Genomic DNA, 26,076 nt, shown 5'->3' on the forward strand with positions numbered 1-26,076 from the left:
GCCGGAGCGACAGCTTGGCTGTCGCTGTCTGGGTCTCGCGCATGCGCACGGACGGAGCTCCCTCCGTCGTGTGCATGCACATTGGGGTAACATTGACCCACTTGCAAGCGTCCTGCGCTCGCGAGCGGGTCTGAATGAGACCCAGAGTTCTATAGAAAAATTGCTCATGACACTTCATCACTTGAATTATTTGTCTTACGAATATTTTATCCGTCCAGAAGGATAGTTAAGCGAGGTCACATTCTGTATGTATTCTCCACTGTATGTTGCAGGTGTTTTTCAGGCACTGAATAAGAGGACTGAATACAGTACCCATCACAGGCCTTGTAGCTATTGTCTTTATGCAGGCTGCAGGCTCGAGGAGGAGCCGCGCCCTATGCAGAGAGGGTCTCCGACGCCCAATTACCCTGCGCGGAGCTTTAGGTCACGCCCCCTAAATGATGCTAATTGGGGGCGTGCCCATATGGAACACCTCCCATTTAACGTCAGGCTGGGGGAAAGCCCAGCACTCCTTCAGCAGAGGAGGGGCTGTTAGGTGTCACTGAACTGATGCCTCAGTGTTTGAGGGCACGACTGCCCAAGCATACAGTAAATTAAAAAGCAGAATGGCATGTGTTCAAATGTATGCTTCAGACAAATAGGATTTGCATCCTCAAATTAGTACATAAATGGCCACTAAAGAGAGGTAAATATATTGCACTAGTCTAAAAGTAAGAAGCTTTACTATTTATTAAAGAATGCTTATTAAAGAGCAATGCATGAGATCAGGGGCGTTTCTAGAGAGGAGGGGGCCCGTGTGCAGTCTCCGACATGGGCCCCCTCTCCGCCCGGCGGCCGGCAGGGCACTGAGCTGTGCGCGGCCAGCGCCGGAGTTATAGACTCTGGGCACTAGAGTGTGCCCAGAGTTTATAAAGAATGCACAGGTCACCAGGAAAATGGCCGCCGCGTCCATTTTCCAGTCGTTTTACAGCTCCGGATCCCCGCACCGACGTGGGACTCTGGAGAGGTAAGTAATATTATGGGTGCAGGGTGTGCGGTGCGGGGCCCCCTTGGACCCAGGGGCCAGTGTTCCCCGCACACCCTGCACCCATTATAGATACGCCCCTGCATGAGATACAAGTGACCATTCTGTGTAGTACGGTATATTGCACCAAGGTAATTTACACTTAGGCAGGATAGAACACGTCACCCTGGAATGTTTTATTTATGGAAATCTATGTTTTATTAATCCGGGTGTCCACTGAAGTGTAAACATTACCTTTGACGTAGATTTACACATTGTCAAATCTACAAAGAAATAGCATTTCCCGCTATGGCATATGTCTGGGCTTCCGAATCCTTCCAGCCGCCCACTAGAATCACATGAAAGAGAGAGGATCAGGGGTCATCCTATACCCCTGGGGCCCATTAGAGAAGAGGAAGTCAGAAATGAGTTCTACCACTGATGATTTAGAAATAAACGACGGGGAATTTCTGCTGTGGATCAGATGCAATTTGGAACCCATTAAAAATAAAACATCATATCATTTGTGCACACAAGGTAAACACCAGGTAGCAGCATAGCTTCATCTGGAGATGGCTGGGTGTTAATGATCGGAATCATTTCCTCTGCTAAGTTTGTTGATGTGTTTGCTGAAAGATGTATCCTGAAATAGAGGAACTAAGACTTAGAGGGAGATTCCTAATGACCATTTAATATGTATTAATTACTCACTAAGGCAGCTTCCGGGTTACCGCACACCTCCCTTTTGTCTCTGTCTATAACTACCTTTCTGTGTTAGATATACTGTATGTACCACTATACACTGAAGTGCCAAACGTCATGGGATAGATGCCTAATATCGTGTAGGACCCCCTCTAGCCCGGCGAAGTGCAGCAACTCAATGGACGATCTCCGGTAAGATGGTGACCCATGCCATCTGGATAGCTTCCCACAGCTCCCTTATATTTGTAGGTGCAGGATCTTGGGTGCAAATCTACTTCCCCTCCATGTCCCATAAAGGCTCAATTGGGTTCATGTCGGGGAACGTGGTGCCACAACATTCGTCAGAGCTCTCCAGAATGCTCCTGGAACCAATTGGGACCGATGGAATATTCCATCGTTGTGGGGGTACAAGAAGAGCTGCAAATGGTCATCAAGCAATGCAATGTATCGGTTACCTGTCAATGATGTGTTCAGGCGGACCAGTGGACACAACCCATGCCACGTGAACCAGCCTGCAAGGTGCCTTGTTAATAACTGGAACCATGACTCATCAAACCACGCCACATATTGCCAGTCCTCCAGAGTTCAATTTAGCAACGTCACGAGCTCGGTGTCGTAGTATTAACAGGGGCACTCTGGTGGGTCCTCTGCTCCCATATCCCATGGAAGCTAAAGAACGCTGCACTGACCTGCGGGATATGCGTCTGGTACTTCCTGCATTGAAAGTGGAGGTACCAGAAAGCCCAAACAACTGAATTTACCACAGGTAGACTCCAATAAAGCTGTAGGAACATCACAAGGATGATCAGTGAAAACAGGATGCACCTGAGCTCAATTTTGAGCTTCATGGCAAAGGCTGTGAATACTTATGTACATGTGATTTCTTAGTTTTTTTTTAATGAAATGTGCAAAAATCTCAAAAAAACTTTTTACACGTTGTCATTATGGGGTATTGTGTGTAGAATTTTGAGGACAAAAATTAATTTATTCCATTTTGGAATAAGGCTGAAACATAACAAAATGTAAAAAAAGTGAAGCGCTGTGAATACTTTCCGGATGCACTGTATGTTCACATATCATAGCAAATATCACTTCTGTCCCAGAGTAATGTCACTGCTGCCCATGCTGTCCCATGTACACTATGCGGGGTATTCAATTAGGCTGCGAAAAGTCAAAATCGGTGATAAATTATCACTGATGATGTCATTTTCGCATGCTTCAATTATCCCCGTATTCAATTTCAAAGACTTTTCGCAGGTTCGAAAAGTCTTTGAAAAAAAACGGGGATAAGTTTTCACCATGTTTTACATGGCGAAAAAAAGTGCAGAATTGGGGTTTAGGGGTGCAGGCTTAATAAAAATAGCCTGCACCCCTGGGAATGTCATTTAAAATAAACTGTGTCAAAAAAAGTTTAAAAAATAAAATAGGGACACCCCAAAAAAATGAATAAAAAATTTGGGGTGAAAAAAAAAGTGCAAACAGTGTTTAAAAATAGGGAAATATTCAGGGGTGTTCTGCAAATATGCGGCAGGTGTTTTCTAGAATAGGCTATTAGCGGCAGGTGCATTTTTGCAGAATTTGAAAAAAATTACTTTAGGGACTTAAAAATATGCTAGTACCCAATTTCATGTACCCCAAATTTGATGGGACCACTTGAAAAAACGAGAAAAAAAAATCAGTGCTCTTCTGCAACACTTCTTCAATGTCGGGGAAAAAACACCTGCTACGACTATTTAAAACCCCACAAAAAGTACCAAGGTACAAAGAACTTGCAGTCAATTGCGCTCCTCCGGGATACAGGGATTCCCAAGGTACAGGAAAATTCCAGGAGCCTTTATCCTTAAAAATATATCACAGTCCTCTTCAAATAACTTCTTAACCTCTTTAAATCAAGCGCTTCTTCAAACGAATAGGTATTTTTCCTCAAAGAGAGGGTATATTCACAATATAGTGAAGCAATATGTATCCCGGAGGAGCGCAATTGACTGCAAGTTGTTTGTACCTTGGTACTTTTTGTTTGGTTTATTGAGGGTGTTGATGACCATCCTCGCGGTCACGGCAGCACTCTGTGTAGTGGAGCGCAAGTTTTATTAATCTTTGTATATTTAAAACCCTGACTTTCTTTTGCAGGCAAAAACAGGGGTAGCCATAGTTATCCCCCATGTCTGGACATCTTTGGGGGGGTCCTATGATTAATTCCCGAAAATTACCGTTTTTTTCGTAGCTCCCAATTCGCTGGGTCCCGTTTTCGCTGATTTTAAATTGAATACGGGGATAAAGCGGGCACGCGCCCGATACTTTATCCCAGGAAAATCTCCGATGTGGAGCGAAAAGTCCGTGCTGTATTGAATACGGCTCTATGCATGCAACACAGTCCCAATATTGCCATATAGATTCCTCATATTGGTGTTCAGTACACTTAAAACAAGAGAAAAAATAGTCTAAAATGAAGAGCATAGAGAGAAAAATAGTGGGACTCATTAAGAAGTGGGCAGGATCAATGTCGGACACAAGCGGCTGATATTTTAAGTCTGCGCCTGTGTCATGATGGTTGCTGCTGGGGCACAAAGAACACATTTTGGTTAGACTTTCTCTTACCTTGCTGCAGGCCAGGGGTTGAGAGTGGGTGGGTCTGTATCAGCTCCGCCCTCCTATTTCTCATGATGCCAGCAGGCAGAGGACTGTACAATGTGTGTTTAGCCCCGCCCCCTCATCTGAATACACCCCTCCCTCTCCTGTTACTGCACAGGCAGCCCAGAGATGCCGCCCTGAGCACAGCAGTTTTAATTAATGTTCAGGGGGGCCCACCCTGTTCCCCCCCCATAAACCGGCTCTGCGCAGCAGCATCTATTGGCGGTCACCCGTCTGCAGCTTTATGCAAATGTGGGTACTTCCCTGTGTAGTGCATGCACAGTTGAAAAAACATTGCTCAACTACGTAAACATCGGTAATGTATGCGGATTGAATGCAGCTCTGTATCAATGATTTTTATGGCAGTAGCACTTTTTTTTTCAATAAACCAAGCAAAGTAACTCGATACTGTCATTAGAGGCGCCAAGAGGGGGGGGAGCGGGTACTCATTAACAGGGCCCGGGCTTGCTGGAGGGGCCTGGCGGGGGCCCGGGTCCGGTACTGCTCCCCCCCTCTTACATCACAGCAGCCCAGCACATGCTGCTGTGCGCTGGGCTACACTGGGAGACTGCTCGCTGCTGCTAAGAAGCAGCCATAGCAGTCTCCTATGCCTGTGGGGAGAGTGATCAAGCTGAATGCGCCCCCCCACTGGTTGTGTGCCGGGCTGAGGGGGCTTACTGTGCCCCCCTCATTAGCATGCAGCAAAACTTGTTTTTTACCTAAAGGGGACATGGCCACACCTCCCGCAATTAGGTCACTCCCCCTTTTACCCGGGCCCAGTGCGGCTCTTGGCGGGCCTGACCGTCATGGCCGTTTTTCTATTTGCGCAGAAGATTCCTGCCATATTTCAGGCTGTGATCCTTTCATTTGATAATAATTCACAACTGCTAAAAGTAAACGGTGAAAGCATATTCCACATAGGCACCAAAGAATGAAAATGCCATTCCACTAGTTGGTTTCTCACAATCCACCCATTCATGTAATGTAATGTAAACTATAGCATCATCAGAGTAACCTGCAGATGGCTGTCTGTGTACCCCTCCCCCCACTGCTGTACAGAAGAAAGCTCTGACTTATACAGATGTGTCCTCATACACCTAGCATGTATATGACATACGACGCGAAACGCGTGGCACAAATGAGTCACTTTGAGAGACGTAGCCTTTTTCTTTAAAGGTGCGTACACATTAGATGATTCACTCCATGAGCGATATCGTCTATTGTATCCCCGGCTCAATGTCGTTAACAACAGGGTCAGCGCACATCTCTACTTACAATTTTTCGGGTAGTCCTAGTGAAGTGGCTAGAATGGGGAGTGTAATGCCAGGAATTGTGGACCCGTGGGGAAAGGACCGGGCTAATATGACACAATTGAATGTCCAGCGGCAACTCCCGTCCAGGCTTCTCCTGGAGAGGAGTCAATAAAAATCAGCGAGTACGATGTAATAACATTCCACTAGTTGGCATTCTCTTGTATTACAACCTATCCATCCATCACACTGATTAGTGTACCTATCACCAGTCTCCCATTTCTGCAGCTACAGCACAGTGATCTCCAGTCATGAGTGTGTAAACGCTGTAATAAGTATTCCTGGTTTATGTACAGTATTAGTAGACTGTGACCTCACCCATCGGCTTCCTACATACACTTAATTTGTCAAAATTGCCCAAGTTAATTTCAATGCAGCCACTGGTTTTAACCTTTGGCCCTGAGGGCTTTGTCTGTAAGAGGCATAGAAAAAAGCGTCATTGTTGATTAGCTAAAGAAAGTTTGTTTTCTACTTTCACTCAGCATTTCTGAAGCTAATAATTGCAGGTCAAGTAACATGCCCGGGCTTCTTCTGTTTCCTAGGTGCATGTGTCTCTGACTCTCACACTTTACAGTAATTATAGGCATCTCCCTCTTTGTAGTGTACTGATGACAATTTTGGCACTTCTCAATGTAGAGCTGAAAACAGGAGGGAGGGAGAGAGAGAGAGGGAGAGAGAGAGAATTGTTTTGTAATATTTCAACTATGCAAAACAAGTTCAATGTAGGTTCGCCAAGCAATGTGGACTGTTAAAGGTACAGTAGTGTCAATACTTGGCCCAAATCCTCTTACCCAAAATAACGGCTGCAATTAGCAAATAAGGAATAACCCGAAATGTATAAATCAATTCTTAAATGATTTTATCAAATACTGTTTATTAGCATCATTACACCCAACTATTGTCATGGACAAACGGAAAAAAAAAAAAAAAAAAAAGACAAAATTGTTTTCACTGGTATAGAATTTTTTTTATTATTTTTTATTTTTTAAATGGAAATCATTTAAAAACACAGGTACAGAAGTTAACAGGAGGCATAAAAATGAAGCATCAAAATAAATTTCTCACTGTGACGCGTTTCACTGCACCTGGCCTCTTCCTCAGGCAGTGGTTCTCAATGTAACAATTATACTCCTTTTCCCCACCAATATTTATTGTAGATGTGATGATTCCTCATGTACATAATCATTATATTGTAACAATATAAGTAATCAGAGGAATAACTAGTTGTTGCGGCCCAAAGCATGGGTCCCTCTATGACCCATCATGAAGCCATAATCAATACGATATCTGTCCCATTCCCAGTCTGTGCTCATATAACATAGACTTTAAACTAGGGATGAGCGGGTTTCGGATTTCTGAAATCCGAACCCCCCCGAGCCCCCCTGATCCGAGCCGGATCCGAGTCAGGTTCGAGTTTTCCAACCTGACTCGGATCTGAAATCAAGGCAAAACATCAACATCCCGCTGTTGGATTCGCGCAGGTTTTGGATTATATAAAAGGTCTCCGCGTCGGCGCCATTTTTCACCCTGGCTGTGGACAGTGAAGAGGGAGGGTGGGAGTTGTGCTGCTGTTGTCGTCCATGGGGGCTGTGTCCACTCCAAAGTCCATAGGGGCTGGCTGGGCTGTGTTGCATGCTGTTGTCCATAGGGGCTGTGTCCACTCCAAGTCCATAGGGGCTGGCTGGGCTGTGTTCCTAAAGGGGTGCTGTAGTGTTGTCCAGAGGGTGCTCTGTCCATCAGGGGTGCTCCCACCAAGTGGCAAAAAAAAAATATTTTTCTGTTTGTGTGCGCTGTAGCTGCACGTGCATCAACAAAGTAGCCCCAAGCATGCGCCTGTGTCATAAGTCAAGGGTCAGCTGGCTCATCTGTTGAACGATGGTGTAACCCCCAAAGTGCGCTCCAAAAAAAATAAAACAAATATTTTTCTGTGTTTGCGCCTGTGTCATAAGTCAAGGGCCGGCTGGCTCGTCTGTTTCATTCGCTTTGCCAGGATTCAAGGGTGGTCAATCTGTTGAAATAAGACCACTACATTTTGGCCACCGTGCTCGATCCTAGGTTTAAAGCCTACGTGGTGTCTCTCTTTCCGGCCGACACAAGCCTGCAGAGGTGCAAAGACCTGCTGGTGAAAACACTGTCAGCTGAAGCGGAACGTGACACGTCAACAGCTCCTTCTTCATTTTCTCCCGCAACTGGGGCTGCCAGGAAACAACTTAGGTATCCTAAGAAACCCACTGGCGGTGATGCAGGGCAGACAGGACCAAGTTTGGACATCTTGTCCGGACTGAAGGACCTGGCAACAATTTCTGACATGTCTACTGTCACTGCATATGATACTGTCACCATTGACAGAATGGTGGAGGATTACATTGGTGACAGCATCCAACCTGTACAGGCAGGAAAAAGAGGTCATTTGGATGCCCCTGTACAAACTGGCTCTATTTTACCTGAGTTGCCCCCCTCCAGTGTGTACTCCGAAAGAGTGTTTAGTGCAGCCGGGAACCTTGTCAGCGAAAGGCGTAGGAGGTTGCTTCCACAAAATGTGGAGAAGATGATGTTCATCAAAATGAGTTATCAACTCTTACAGGGAGACCAGCCTCCAGAACGTACAGAGGGACCTGTGGTGGTGGATTCCAGCGGGGACGAACTAATACTCTGTGAGGATGAGGTTGTGCACAACACTGAAGAGGGTGAGGATGAGGAGGATGAGGACGACATCTTGCCTCCGTAGAGCCAGTTTGTGCAGGGACAGATTAATTGCCAGCTTGTTTTGTGAGTCCCAAATGAACCAATCATTTCAGCCACAGTTGTGTGGCAGACCCTGGCGCTGAAATGATTGGTTTGTTAAAGCGTGCATGTCCTGTTTATACAACATAAGGGTAAGTGGGAGGGCCCAAGGACAATTCCATCTTGCACCTCTTTTTTTTCTTTGCATTATGTACTGTTTGGGGCCTAGTTTTTCAAACTGCCATCCTGTCTGCCACTGCAGTGTCACTCCTAGATGGGCCACGTGTTTGTGCCGCCCACTCGTGTCGCTTAGCATAGTCATCCAGCTACCTCGGTGCAACCTTTTGGCCTAGAACCAATATTGTGAGGTGTTCAGAATAGACTGGAAATGAGTGGAGAATAATGTTATTGAGGTTAATAATAGCATAGGAACAGAAAAACCCACAAATTCTGTAATTTTAACTGTTTTTATGCTTTTTTCCAAAAAAATACAGATCCAAAACACAAAACCCAGAACCCAAACACGGAAAGGTGGTGTTTGCAAAACCAATCCAGATCCAAAACACGAAGAAAGATCCAGATCCAAAACCAAAACACAAAACACGAGAAGTGGCCGGTGCACACCCCTACTTTAAACCATAATAATCGTTTAGTCTGATGAGTACAGTGTCCTGAACCAGACATTGAAAACAAACATGTGATTGATACAGTACAATTAGTTTTCAAGTACAACATGTCCTTTGTACAGTAAATTGAATTTAGATTTCATGTGATCTTACTGTCCATACAGTATACTGTCGCTCACTCTTATTTTCCACTTTTTTCAGGCTGAGAACAATGCGTGCCTCATGATGAGGTCCAAAGCTTATTGTCATTTTTGGCCATGATGAATATGATGTGTACCGGGGATTGGAGAGGATGTACGTCAGCCTTGGATGCAGACACATATTTATATTTTCCGGCTGTTGCACTCTCTGACCATGTGGTGAGTGTTGATTTGCAAAAGTATAATATTAAAGTATGAAGATGTACAGTAACTCTGAACAATAGCACCAGTTACTAAGAGGCCCTTTTTATCAAGCCTTAGACCAAGCGGAAATGGTGTTTATACCGTACATGTTAGGGCATATTTTGTAACAAAAACTAACGCTGGGGATAGCAGAGATATTTCCTGCGTTAGACAAACAAATGCATAATACCACAGTCCCTATAATTCTCAATGGGGACTGCGACCTAGACCAATTTATCAAGTTCCAAATGTCACATAGCCAGAGACAGGTTTTCAGATGCTCTAGATCAAGTATGGGGAACCTCCGGCCCGCGGGCCGTATACGGCCCGCAAGATCATGTCATCAGGCCCGGCCGGCTGTGGCTCCCCCCCATCCCTCAGCGGGCGTCTTCTTCAGCGGTAGCAGTGACAACGCAGCAGGCGTCCCCCTCAGCGGCAGGCATAGGAACCTCCGGGGTGGTCCGGGCAGGGGCCATGGTGATAGTTTCATGTGGATTTGTTGCCACACTTTCGTACCACAAGGCAGTCACTTACAGCCTTTGAGGTTGCAGGGTTCCCAGGCCAGGGCTGTTGTCACAGTCTGGCCGGCTAGATCGGGGAGGTAGTGGACAAAGTGGTCTCCAATCGGGGCACACCGACACCCTTAGCAGCGGAAGGCGGAGCAGCAGGGACAGCAGTAAGATGAGGTGAGAGGGTGACAGGGGGTGAGTGATCTCTGCATGCGTGCGTTCGATGGTAGGAAGTAGGCTGCTCCTATAAGTCAGTACACACTATTACTGTACAGTTTGTGGGACATACCGGAGTTGCCTGTTAGCATATTTTATAATGGGCTGTTAGTGATTTAGGGGGTGTTGCACCCGTCATCCTGTGTGTGTGTGTGTCCCTTAAGCTGGGTACACGCTGTGTCAACACAGTCGATTTACCGGCTCAACAGCCGGTATTGCCCCCGACTGATGTTATAAATGTCCAAATGGCCCTTGGCAGAAAAAATGTTCCCCACCCCAGCTATAGATAGACAGATGCACATCTACAGCACATCTGCTACACTAACCATCAATGGCTGATGGCGTTTAACCATTGGAGGAAACCATTGATGGAACCAAATTGCACATACGCAGATAGCGGCCATCCATTTGACTCCCACGCTCATCAGTGAACATCCATCGATGGTAAAAAAAAAACATTTGTTTCAGATTATTGAAGCTTATTAACTATCAAAGGTTGATGGTCATCCCGTATGCACAATAGATAATGGGGTAGATTTACTAAGTGTCGTGTTAAAAAAGCCGTGTTGATGATCGGTGTCTTTGACTAATGTTTTTCAAAGGACAATAGCAATTAGTGGTAAATCAGCATGGTTTAGTATTACTATCTATTCCCGTAGTGTCTTCTGCCCGTTTGTTCCAAAGAAATGCAGTATATAAAATATGGGTCCATTTGCCACTACCCCAAATAATGCATTGCATTTAGCATGTTGGTTTAGATAGTAGTTCAGCTATTCACTGGGCCCTGCATAAAAGCCTTTCCCAGCCTGATTTCTATTGCCTTGAGGTATATCGATGGAAGCCTGAGGAGGGATGGTTCCCTGCGGACTGATCCATGTGAAAATACAGAGCAATATGTGCAGCCTTCCCTATAGGAATGTGACAGAACAAGGTCAACGAACATAAACGAGAGACAGTTTTAGCTCTGCATAAATGGAGCTTCACTTCTAAATCTCTCACCTCCATTCAAGTATTAGATTAATAATTTCCTGATACAGAGAGAGCACATTTTGGGCCTGATTCAGACGCGCACGCGCTGTGCGTTCGGAAGCGGGCCGATGTTCTGCGTACGTGCATGTGCATTCTTTGTTCTGCGCGTGCGCAAACTACACACTGCGATTGCATCCTTCTCGCTCGCCCAGCAAAGGTAGCCCAGGGTCATGAGTGACAAGAGAGGCTGTTTGTGGGTGGTAACAGGGGCAGAACACTAATAACGGGGCATACCTGAGTGTTTCAACGCCGTTTTAGAAGCATGCATAATTAACAGGCAGCTAAATAGTACACGTCACTTGCCTTTTTTTTACACTGATTTCCTCGCAATGCTTGCAGTAGGGTAAAGCAACCGCAAGCACTGCGTTTGGATCCGATGGTGCTCGATGTACCAATGGTTTAATACACTTCCTGGAGATGACGTGGTGCTGGTGGGTGGCTCTGCCTGTGCGATTGGGCGTACGCTCACACAAAGTGGCCGTTCGTTAAGACATGCTTATGCCTTGGCGAGCGATCGCTTCCCGTGGCGTCACTTTGACAAATTTGCATACACAGGGAGCGAGCGTACGCAGATAGCGAACGGATCTGAATCAGGCCCCTTGTACATTACACTTTACATTTCATACTTGGGGGACTGGTACACTAACTTATACGAGGAGATCTCGTATATATCTGCAGCACATAAAGCCATAGCTGTGGGCAATTCCAATTAGATAGCCCAAGCTCCAGGCAGCTTCTTTCCTGCAAACTGGACCAATGTTCCCATACTTATAATTACTGCAAGCATTCTATGTAATATACATGCTTAATATACTGGACAACTTTGCTGTCTCTGCTACTCAGACCCCAACAACTAGTAACTACAGTAGGTGAACTTTAGGGTTCCGATAAACAATTTACAACATTGTAAAACAATTTCCATATACAGTATGCTTTAAGTTGGGCAGCTGTATTTCTGGATGTGATGAATAATAACTGGGATGCAATCACTGTGGCTGAGGATAGGTTAAGGACCCTTTATGACATAGGAAACAACACCACCAACATGACCTGAATGGATCATATTACAGTCACCTAGGAATCACAGTGTAAGACCCCTAGAACCACACTGGCAAGGTCTTCTGACAAACAACAGCTACCGACTATTCCCTTAGAGCAGTGGTTCTCAAACTCGGTCCTCAGGACTCCAAACAGGTCACATTTTCCAGGTCACCCAGCAGGTGTACAGGTGAAGTCATTACTCATTGATACATTTTAAAAGATCCACAGGTGGAGTTCACTATTTAACTTGGGGTCCTAAGGACCAAGTTTGAGTATCTGTGTACTAAGGTGATAAATCTCAACCTGCCTGCATTTCACCACTGAGATCTATTAATCTATTGTCTATATACTGTAGAACCTGAACCTGTGCCTTAGCTTGATGTGCTCACCGGTACCTAGGTGGCTGTCTGGTTTTTGACTAGAGGTAGTAGTGGCTTACACGGCGATCCTGAAGGCCACTCGATGTTATGTGGCTGGTGATGGTTCTGCCAGTGGATTTGGCCTAGATGGTCTTGATGTGCTCAGATGGACAAGGAGTGGCTAGAAGAGCTGAGGTGCGGCGGCTTTGAGAGCCGAGGTCTGGCCTTGAGGGCCGAGTTGTAGCCTTGAGGACCGAGATGTGGCCTTGATGGTCGAAGTGCGGCTTGAGGGTCGAGATGTAGCACAACCTTGTGGGTTAAATTGTGGCCTTGAAGGCCAAGGTGTGGCCTTGAGGTCCAAGGTGCGGCCTTGAGGGTCAAGGTGCAGATTCGACAGCAAGGAGTGACCTTGAGGGTCGAGGTGCAGCTTCGACAACAAGGTGCGGCCTTGAGGGTCGAGGTGCAGCTTCGACAGCAAGGTGTGACCTTGAGGGCCGAGGTGCATCCTTGAGGGTTGAGATGTAGCATGACCTTGTGGGTCAAATTGCAGCCTTGAGGGCGAGGTGTGGCCTTGAGGGCCAAGGTGCGCCTTCAGCAGCAAGGTGCAACCTTAAGGGCTGAGATACGGCCTTGAGGGTCGAGGTGCGTCCTGGTGGGCCGAGACATAGCACAACCTTGAGGGTCAAATTGTGGCCGTGAGGGCCGAGGTGTGGCCTTGAGGGCCAAAATGCGGCTTCGACAGCAAGGTGCGACCTTGAGGGTTGAGGTACATCCTTGAGGGTTGAGATGTAGCATGACCTTGTGGGTCGAATTGTGGTCTTGAGGGTCGAGATATGGCCTTGAGGGCTGAGGTGCTGCTTCGGCAGCAAGGTGCAACCTTGAGGGTCATAGTGCGGCCTTGAGGGCCGAGGTGCAGCTTCAGCAGCAAGGTGCAACCTTGAGGGTCGAGGTGCGTCCTGGAGGGCCGAAACATAGCACAACCATAAGGGTCAAATTGCGGCCTTGCGGGTCAAGGTGTGGCCTTGAGGGCTGAGGTTTGGCTTCGGCAGCAAGCTGTGACATTGAGAGCGAATATGCAGCTTTGGCAAAAGGATGCAACCTTGAGGGTAGAGGTACGGCCTTGATGGCAAGGTGCGACCTTGTGGGTTGAGGTGCATCCTTGAGGGTCGAGAAGCAGCACAACCTTGAGGGTCAAATTGCAGCCTTGAGGGCTGAGGTATGGCCTTGAGGGCCGAGGTGCGGCTTCGACAGCAAGATGCGACCTTGAGGGTTGAGGTACATCCTTGAGGGTTGAGATGTAGCATGACCTTGTGGGTTGAATTGTGGTCTTGAGGGTCGAGATATGGCCTTGAGGGCTGAGGTACTTTGGCAGCAAGGTGCGACCTTGTGAGTCAGGCAGCGGCCTTGAGGGACGAGGTGCGGCTTCGGCAGCAAGGTGTGACCTTGAGGGTCGAGGTGCATCCTGGAGGGCCGAAACATAGCACAACCTTGAGGGTCAAATTGCGGCCTTGCAGGTCAAGGCGTGGCCTTGAGGGCCGAGGTTTGGCTTCGGCAGCAAGCTGTGACATTGAGAGCGGATATGCGGCTTTGCCAGAAGGATGCAACCTTGAGGGTCGAGGTACGGCTTTGACGGCAAGGTGCAACCTTGGGGGGTGGAGGTGCTTCATTGGGGGTCGAGACGTAGCACGACCGCGTGGAGCGAATTGCGGCATTGAGGGCCGAGGTGCAGCTTCGGCAGCAAGCTGCGAACTTGCGGGTCGAGATACATCTTGGAGGGCCGAAACATAACACAACCTTGATGGTCAAATTGCAGCCTTGAGAGCCGAGGTGTGGCCTTGAGGGCCGAGGTGCGACTTCAGCAGCAAGGTGCGGCTTCGGTAGCAGAATGCGACCTTGAGGGTCGAGGTACGGCCTTGATGGCAAGGTGTGGCCTGGAGGGTCGAGGTGACTAGAACTGCACGGAAGCCGCTTGATGGAGTAGCCACACAGGCAGAGTGGCCGCAGGCACAGAACTGACCAGAGATGACCACTGTTTGTTGCACAGGTCCCAGACACAGATTAAGGACTCTGGAAGATACAACAAAAGCAGATTATAGGAATATAACAGAGCAGAGCTCATACGCGGACTACGAGCACACGAGAGTGTAACAAGATGGGATGACGACCTGACCAATGTACATGATCATAATACACATCTATTACACACTATACAGACATAGGACACTACACCTCCAACATGTCCTGACCACTGTATATAATCATAATACAATTCTATTACACTCTATACAGACATAGGACACTACACCCCCAAAATGACCTGACCATTGTACATGATCATAATACACATCTATTACACTCTATACAGACATAGGACACTACACCCCCAACATGACCTGACCACTGTACATGATCATAATACACATCTATTACACTATATACAGACATAGGACACTACACCCCCAACATGACCTGACCACTGTACATGACCATAATACAATTATATTACACTGTATACAGACATGGGACACTACACCCCCAACATGACCTGACCACTGTACATGACCATAATATACATCTATTACACTGTATACAGACATAGGACACTACACCCCCAACATGACCTGCCCACTGTACATGACCATAATATACATCTATTACACTGTATACAGACATAGGACACTACACCCCCAACATGACCTGACCACTGTACATGACCATAATACACATCTATTACACTGTATACAGACATAGGACACTACACCCCCAACATGATCATAATACACATCTATTACACTGAGTGTATACAGACATAGGACACTACACCCCCAACATGACCTGACCACTGTACATGACCATAATACACATCTATTACACTGTATACAGACATAGGACACTACACCCCCAACATGACCTGACCACTGTACATGATCATAATACACATCTATTACACTATATACAGACATAGGACACTACACCCCCAATATGACCTGACCACTGTACATGACCATAATACAATTATATTACACTGTATACAGACATAGGACACTACACCCCCAACATGACCTGACCACTGTACATGACCATAATATACATCTATTACACTGTATACAGACATAGGACACTACACCCCCAACATGACCTGACCACTGTATATGACCGTAATACCCATCTACTACACACTATACAGACATAGGACACTACACCCCCAACATGACCTGACCACTGTATATGACCGTAATACCCATCTACTACACACTATACAGATATAGAACACTACACCCCCAACATGACCTGACCACTGTACATGACCATAATATACATCTATTACACTGTATACAGACATTGGACACTACACCCCCAACATGACCTGACCACTGTATATGACCGTAATACCCATCTACTACACACTATACAGACATAGGACACTACACCCCCAACATGACCTGACCACTGTATATGACCGTAATACCCATCTATTACACTCTATACAGACACAGGACACTACACCCCCAACATTACCTGACGACTGTACTATATGATCATTCATAATACAATTATATTACACACTATACAGACATAGGACACTACTCTCCCAACATGACCTGACCACGGTACATGATCATAATACACTTCTACTAGTCTTTACAGACATAGGACACTACACCCCCAACATGACCTGACCACTGTACATGACCATAATACACATCTATTACACTGTATACAGACATAGGACACTACACCCCCAACATGACCTGACCACTGTACATGATCATAATACACATCTTTACACTATATACAGACATAGGACACTACACCCCCAATATGACCTGACCACTGTACATGACCATAATACACATCTATTACACTGTATACAGACATAGGACACTACTCTCCCAACATGACCTGACCACTGTACATGAACATAATACACTTCTACTAGTCTTTACACACATAGGACACTACACCCCCAACATGACCTGACCACTGTACATGACCATAATACACATCTATTACACTATATACAGACATACGACACTACACCCCAACATGACCTGACCACTGTACATGACCATAATACACATCTATTACACTGTATACAGACATAGGACACTACACCCCCAACATGACCTGACCACTGTACATGACCATAATACACATCTATTACACTATATACAGACATAGGACACTACACCCCAACATGACCTGACCACTGTACATGACCATAATACAATTATATTACACTGTATACAGACATAGGACACTACACCCCCAACATGACCTGACCACTGTACATGACCATAATACACATCTATTACACTATATACAGACATAGGACACTACACCCCCAACATGACCTGACCACTGTACATGATCATAATACACATCTATTACACTGTATACAGACATAGAACACTACGCCCAGGGCTGCCACCAGAAATTGTGGGGCCCGGTACTAATAAAATAGGCAGGGCCCCCCTGGGGGAGAGTATAGGGCAGGGAAGGCTGCACCTTATTGGTGGGGGGGGGTAAGGTAAGGCAAAGGCTGGAGTAGGGGGAGGCACAGGGAGGGGAGGGAGGGTTGTTAGGAGTAGGGGAGAGGCACAGGGAATGGGAGGCTGTCTGGACTTGGGGGTGGGGGGAGTGGACGTGCAGTGAAAGGCTGCATTAGGAGGACATATGTACTTACCTCAGCTGGTCCAGAGAGAGCGGGGCCCAGGTTGCAGGGCCGCAGCAGTGCAGTTATGCACAGGCACCCAGCTAGAAAGCGTCGGTCGGTGGCACTCAGCCAATCAGGAGCGGCCACTGCTGATTGGCTGCCGTTCCGCGAGCTCTAATTGACTCGCGTCTGGCGACTTAATTGGAATTCTGCCTGTGTCTTCTCCCTGGCTGCAGTCTATAATAATGACCATCCATTAATGCTGGCATCCGGGCCCCCTCTCTCTCCGGGCCCGGGACTACAGGCCCGGCAGTCCCCCCCTGATGGCGGCCCTGACTACGTCCCCAACATGACCTGACCACTGTACATGACCATAATACATCTATTACACACTATACAGACATAGGACACTACACCCCCAACATGACCTGACCACTGTACATGATCATAATACACATCTATTACACTGTATACAGACATAGGACACTACACCCCCAACAGGACCTGACCACTGTACATGATCATAATACACATCTATTACACTGTATGCAGACATAGGACACTACACCTCCAACATGTCCTGACCACTGTACATGATCATAATACACATCTATTACACTGTATACAGACATAGGACACTACACTCCCAACATGTCCTGACCACTGTAAATGATCATAATACATCTATTACACTGTATACAGACATAGGACACTACACCCCCAACATGACCTGACCACTGTACATGATCATAATACACATCTATTACACTGTATACAGACATAGGACACTACACCCCCAACATGACCTGACCACTGTACATGATCATAATACACATCTATTACACTGTATGCAGACATAGGACACTACACCTCCAACATGTCCTGACCACTGTACATGATCATAATACACATCTATTACACTGTATACAGACATAGGACACTACACCCCCAACATGACCTGACCACTGTACATGACCATAATACACATCTATTACACTGTATACAGACATACAACACTACACCCCCAACATGACCTGACCACTGTAGATGACCATAATACACATCTATTACACTATATACAGACATAGGACACTACACCCCCAACATGACCTGACCACTGTAGATGACCATAATACACATCTATTACACTATATACAGACATAGGACACTACACACCCAACATGACCTGACCACTGTACATGACCATAATACAATTATATTACACACTATACAGACATAGGACACTACACCCCCAACATGATCTGACCACTGTACATGACCATAATACACATCTATTACACTGTATACAGACATAGGACACTACACCCCCAACATGACCTGACCACTGTACATGATCATAATACACATCTATTACACTGTATACAGACATAGGACACTACATCCCCAACATGACCTGACCACTGTACATGACCATAATACAATTATATTACACACTATACAGACATAGGACACTACATCCCCAACATGATCTGACCACTGTACATGACCATAATACACATCTATTACACCGTATACATACATAGGACACTACACCCCCAACATGACCTGACCACTGTACATGACCATAATACACATCTATTACACACTATACAGACATAGGACACTACACCCCCAACATGATCTGACCACTGTACATGACCATAATACACATCTATTACACTGTATACAGACATAGGACACTACATCCCCAACATGATCTGACCACTGTACATGACCATAATACACATCTATTACACCGTATACATACATAGGACACTACACCCCCAACATGACCTGACCACTGTACATGACCATAATATTATATTACACACTATACAGACATAGGACACTACACCATGAACATGACGTTATCGCTGGACATGATCCTAATATAATTTATGAAACAAAAGATGTTTTTCTCAACCTTGCACTAATAGTTTGCAGCTTGATAAAGGGAATATCACCCCTCTGTATCTAATGGCAAACATGAAAAGATAGATTGAACTAAAGAAAGAAATCATGCTTATAAAGACAGTTAATGAGAACACTGAGCATACACAGACACAGATAATAATAAATACATGGATATAAGTAGCAGAACAAATCACATAGCATACAGAAACAATTCTGCACGAGACATAACCGGAACAAAACTAGGAGAACAGAGAGTGGACAGACATGAGACATAGGCTAGAGGGCCCTGCCCATGAAAGCTTACATACTAGAAGGGCATGAGGCATCCACTGGCGATCACCACAGGACGGTAGGCTCACTAGGTAGCTCAGCAATAACCCCACCTCTTCCATTCAATGTCCATGGCAGCACGATAGATTTAAGTGTGATAAGTGCGTACTGCAACCGATGTTAGACTGTACCATTCGTCTAAGACGATTGCACCTTGCCTGTACCCCATTTTATTGTCATTAATACTTTTTTCCCTGTACAGCGGATCTCCCCCATGCCCACTTCTATCAATGGTACAGCCCAGTTTTCAATGGCGACATCCTATAAAAAGCCCTCACACATGGAGAAATCAGTGGCTCACAGTGATGCTGATTGATGCGGCACCTTCCATAGGCTCAGTGGGCGGACAGATAACAGGAAAGGAGCGATGAGAAGGGGTGTCCCTCCTCCTATAATCAGTGAGAATTTCAGGGACTCTGTATGAAGGTGACACGCCAGCAATACAGTGATGGGGATAGGAGTTTGTGAGTGAGATTGTCAGAATAGAGAATGAACAATAAGTATTAAACTAAGGGAATAAAACATGAATTTTCCCTGTCAGTATCCTCAGCAGCAGCAGCACACAGATCTTTCATCATTTCTGTCCTCATGTTCTCTCCCACACCCACATTCAGGCAGTTATGAATACTAATATTACAGACAGCTACTGTATTCCATCTCATATGATACCTACTGTAGCTATAGCTTGGGGGATTGTAGGTGGTAAAATTGAGTAAGTGAGAAGCTCCGTACACACGGAGCGATCAGACAGTGATCAGATATCGTTGTCTGATCGTCCTGCATGTGCTGGATGTTCGATATCGAACATCCAGCACATGCACCAACGACTATAACGACCCGCGATCGTTGATTCCTATAGTAACCAGGCTAACCTGGACGATATCGACCATGTTGGCCTACATGCACGAGCGATGGTCGATATCGAGCATCCGTGCCCGCGCTTCGACCATCGTTTGGGGGTTGGAAGGGCCCAAAAACAAGACGATATGAACTATAACGATATGATCGATATCGTTCATATCGTCCTGTTATATCCAACCCGGGCTCCTGTGTGGGACTTTGGGTGGCTTACTTTGTTTTGTGCAGACATCAGGCAGTGCAAGCACAAGTGGATATTACCGGGGATTTCTCTCCCGGTAAATTATGCAATATGTAGCCCATAGGCAATAACAGCTACCACCAACTTAATCTTAATAAATCTCACAATATAAAAGCCCTATAGAACCTATGGGGGCTGCTAATACAACTGGAAACAGGGAAAGATATCTATGTGCTGCAGAACCCTTGTAATACATCCAGGGGATATTTTGTGGGTATCTCTCAAAAAGGTCTGTTTTGGGGGTTTTCCCACACAATTGTTTAATAATTAAGCCCCTTAGTGTAGGGAATTAAGGGTGTGACCCATTCAGCATACGGACACAAGACTAAGAGCAGGATGTACTAAGCATCATATTGCCACTGCGAACGCCGGTATGTACCTAGAAATGCACAAAAGACAGGTCGTCCAATAAGAGCTGTCCTTTGCGATAAAGGGACTTCCGCGTTTATGACCCAGAAGTCCCTCTGTGCATTGATCCGATTGGATCCGCTCCCTCTCAGTGCAGAACGCACATAGAAGCCCATAGGCTTCTATTGGACAACGCTATCTGAAGATGGCGCTGCCCACCGAGTATCATATGTATCGCATTCCAGAGTTTGGTACATATGGTAAATGCGGCCAAATTCCGAAAACGCCAGTTTTAACTGGTTTTAACCTCTCCCTCCCCGCACCCTAACCTTCCCCCTAGTGCAGTGTTGGCTAACCTTGACACTCCAGCTGTTATGGAACTATATATCCCAGCATGCCCTGCCACAGTTTTAGCATGCCCTAATAGCAAAACTGTAGCAGTGCATGCTGGGTTATGTAGTTCCATAACAGCTGGAGTGTCAAGGTTAGCCAACACTGCCCTAGTGCCTAACCCCTAAACCTAACCTTCCTGCCCAAACTTTCCTCTTCCCAGCATGCAAAGATTTCCCGCAATAAAGCTTGGCCAGTTCACTGTGTCATCATTACACACTACCAAAGGGGAAACTCCTGATATTGCACGTACTGCATGTCAGGGTGTGCGTTCCACAAAAAAAAAAGTTCATTCTTTTTTTAGAGTTGGAGGCTGTAGTTCCCCATGCAGCCATTTTGTGGGCTGTGCCATTATACATTAAAATGTAGGCCACTCATTCAATGTATTCCTCAGGTGTCCAATACCTAGTGACATGACGCTGTGCATTCACATGAGTCATGAATATTGGTTCAGCACACAAAATGGCTGCCTCCACTTTGTGAGGGCACCTTCTACCTTTTTTGAAGTTAACTTCGGACTAATCTGTAGGTTTTGACTGCCTTAATTGTGCGATCCACACATACTGTACAATATATTGGTACCTCAGAATTGAAAAGTAAAATACCTTTCATTATTTATACCGTATATAAATAATATTTACAGGAATGCTTTTGCAGCATCTGAATTATACATGAAAACACATGCACTACTTAAGTAACCTTTAAATAAATGATAGAAAGTACAATGTTTAGGAGCCCTATAAATTAGTCTATAACAACTACATTATTTTGTGACCTGAATTCTACTCTGCCTGACAATTACCCTCCTCCACATGTCACAGTCAGAGTCTATTAACTCCATTACCTCATGCTAGATCTCCCACCCACTGCGTTTGTATTACATCGTAGCTGAAATTCTGCCAAACGTTTATTAGAACTAAATATTCGTGCTTAGAGGTTAATGTGGGTTACTGTAATTTACAAGTCCACTATAACATGGTGGTGGCATTTAGTAAATATATAACGACCGGAATGATTTGGTTAGATACTTGGAAAGAATATGCTTCTTTGTATACTAATTAATATAGCTCCATTAACGCCTTCTTACCCACACATCATATTATGATATGCATTTCAGACCTGGGTAATTGGGCATTTAGGGGTCTATTTACTAAGCAGTGTTAGGAGACAGAGTGAAAAGTGATAAGGTGCCAGCCAATCAGCTCCCAACTGTCATTTTTCAAACACAGCCTGTGAGATGACAGTTGGGAGCTGATTGGCTGGCACCTTATCACTTTTCACTCTGTCTCCTAACACTGCTTAGTAAATAGACCCCTTAACCACTTGGCTGACAATTTATTTATTTATTTTTTACGGTTTCTAAAAAATTTAATTTATTCAAAAACATATAAATATTTTAATGATATATAAATATATATAAATATATATATATATATATATATATATACCCCAAGAATGCCTGGCACCACCCATGCCAATATGTCCCCACAGTAATATTATCCCCCACCCCCAGTGTCAATTGATCCCTCAGAGGCATTAGCTCCCCACCCTGTGTCCATTAGTCTATTGAATAAGCCCCTCCCCCCCAGTGGCAGCAAACTCCTTTGGTGCATAGATTCCCCCCACAGTGGCAAAACTAATGTTCTTTTGCCCACTCCCCCCCACTCTGAATGCAGATTAAATCATCACAATCATCACCATATAGGGGGCCGCAGACATTAGTTTATGCATGTTTTTTGCGTTTCCAAGGATCGGAGCCATTTATTAATCTGTTATCAGCAGTGGCGTTCCTGCCTCTAGTGACACCCAGTGCGGGTAGGGGCAGACAAAAAAGGTGTGGCCTCACGGGTAGGGGCGTGGCCTCGTGGCCTGACACCACCCCTTCCTGTTTCAGTCACTCTGTAGGTTCAGGAGATATGATGAAAGCCCCCTGGGATGGGTCTTTTTGCAGTGCCGGCTTCCTCACTGTGTCAGGAGCCGAGTGCTGCACGTAATGCTACAGTGACATTGCCAAAGTATCCAATTTATCAAGCTTTCAGTTTCCAGAGCTTGACTGCGGGAACTAATGCCATCTTCAGATGGCTTTAGCCCACTGAGCTGTGCTGCTTCCCATTGGAAGGTGCAGATTGTTAAGCAGATTATAAAGAAGGATGCATTTGGACCCCTCCCCCTCCTCCGGCCCTCACAGTGCGCATGCAGGACGGAACATGGCAGTGTAAAAGTTTGCTGTTGCTATTAGGGGCAAAAGTGTCTCTGTTAGGCCTCGCTAGGATAGGTGCTCTCTCCCTGCCCTCATGTACTGCACACCGGCGCTCTGCTGTGCTGCTAGCGTTGACAAAGCGGTAGTAGAAAACAGGAAAGTGTTACGGGGAAGGAGGGGGGGTCAAATCGTCCTGATCACATCCCCTGGAGTGGATTAGTCACTGACTAAGAACTATTACCTAAGAAAAATGAAGCCGTGGTACTGTATTATGTAACTCAGGGCCTGATTCAGACCCGGACGCTATTTGCGTCCGCTCGCTGGCTAAAAGGGGCCGCAGTATGCGCTCGCACCTGTATAAAGACTCCCCTTTGCCACTCGCAACACACGTCATCTCCGGCAGTTGTAGGATTAATGGGGAACATCGAGAGCCATCGGAGCTGCTCGCAGTGCTTGTGGTAGCCTTTTCCTACCACAACATTGCGAGCAGTTCTGGCTACAATACAACCCAGTCACGTGTGTAATGACGCTACTTTGCTAATTATGCACGCCCATTAAACGCTGTTCTGACTGTCGGGCACGCCTGCGTTCGCACATCCCCGTTTACAAGCACCTTCCCCTGTTACCACCCACAAACGGCACTATCTGTCACTCAAAATAGCGGCCCGACTGTGGGCTATGGGTGAGCACTTTTCCATCGCAATGACTGGTTCGCACACGCGCATTGCAACTCATACGCATGCGCAGATTGCAAAAAACGCTCAATGCGAGCGAGCGCAGCATAGCGTCCGGGTCTGAATCAGGCCCTCAGTCTCTTTAAGTTTCAAGACCTTTTACTAAATGTTAAGTGTTTCGTTCCCTCCCTCCAGGCAAAGTGCTGAGAAAAACAAGCGAATGTAAGCAGAACATTTAATCAGTGATCTGGATTTAGCGCAACAGCAGCCCACACCCCAGCGTCCAGAGATCACATCCCCGCTGCTTATGGGATTGTACCAGGAAGAAGCCATTGATTCCGCTGCTGCGGCTGCCTCTTACAACGCCATCAGTTCAATATTCTGCACTTAGGGAGTGAGGGAAAAGCAATGCTTCAGCTCATTTCAATACTATGAGGACTCCCTAGACTGCCAGTTCCTGCCAATGCAAAAGAATATAAACTCTGCGAGAGGGACTTCGTGTATATAAGCACAGGATTTGTCACCTGTATATTTCTGCAGTGCCTGGTTTCAGAGAGCTGTTCCGTAGTCCCTCTCCTCCATTATATAAAGAAACAAGATATTGCAAAAACTAGTATAATACTCAGAAATAGATTTCGCTTACAGACTCTCGGGGTTGTGGTGGGATTATAGAAATATCAGCGTTAATAGAGGCTGGATCATCCAGGTGACTATATTGTACATTAACCCACATATGATTAGATAGACCTAAAGACCTACTATAGAGGTATGATTCTGAGTTAAACGCAATGCAGATGTTCATGGAGCTGAGCGAAGTTTGCTAATGCCTGTGCGAGCACCCATCCTGCGGTGTGTATGCACAGAGGCGCACTTGTCATTAAGACGCACGGTAGCAGAAATGTATTGGAAATGTGCTGGGTGGTGACTATTCGGACGCACGCAGATGCTGCGTCTTATGGGCGTGTTATGGGGCTGTCGCGGTCATGTCGCTGATAGTGGCTTCATTCACAGATGCTTAATTGCTCGCATTGGAGGCCAAACTCAGATTGGGAATCTGCAGCTGCCACAGGGCTGGTGCAAGTTTTGATGCTGTGACCACTGGTGGTGCACCAAGCAGTATTACAGTAAGACACTCAAAGTGGGCGTCTCAGCACTTGCATATTCATGTGCAAGTTTGTACACCAGGGGAAGGGCTGATACCAGCATTAGCATATAGTCACAGGCGCAACTACTACGGCAAGAGGCGTTAAAGGGTTCTCAGTAATGTGCGACTCGGAACCATATTGGTGCACCAAGTGGTATTACAGTGTTTAAAGATGCTCAAAGTGGGCGTCTCTTTACTTGCACATTCATGCGCAAGCTTGTACACCAGGGGTAGGGCTGATACCAGCATTAGCATATAGTCACAGGCGCAACTACTACGGCAAGAGGCGCTAAAGGGTTCTCAGTAATGTGTGACTCAGAACCATGTTGGTGCACCAAGCGGTATTACAGTGTTTAAAGACGCTCAAAGTGGGTGTCTCAGTACTTGCACATTCATGCGCAAGCTTGTACACCAGGGGAAGGGCTGATACCAGCATTAGCATATAGTCACAGTGTCAGTACATGAAGATAGACTACTTTTGCCAAAGTTCCATTGCGGTCGTTGGAGGAGCTATCCTGCTTGCTGGCATGCTTCTCATTCAGGGGATAGAATGTTAAAGTGATCATCTGTTTCCCAGGTGTCGTCAGGTTGTGGGATTCCTAGATTGCTCATTATTTCAAACCTGATTCCATTTGGGTCACATGTTCTGAAACTTCCTATGGATCACAGACCTCTAGTATAAAGCCTGTTACTAACTGTCTCTCAGTGTCTGTGCAATGTTGCTTTCAGGTCTTTTCTTGGACTCCTGCCAGATCCCCGCTGTGCCTGTGGATTGCTGTGGACTTTG

This window comes from Taudactylus pleione, unplaced genomic scaffold (assembly GCF_031769625.1).
Source record: "Taudactylus pleione unplaced genomic scaffold, aTauple2 ptg000820l, whole genome shotgun sequence".
In the NCBI taxonomy this organism is placed as follows: domain Eukaryota; kingdom Metazoa; phylum Chordata; class Amphibia; order Anura; family Myobatrachidae; genus Taudactylus; species Taudactylus pleione.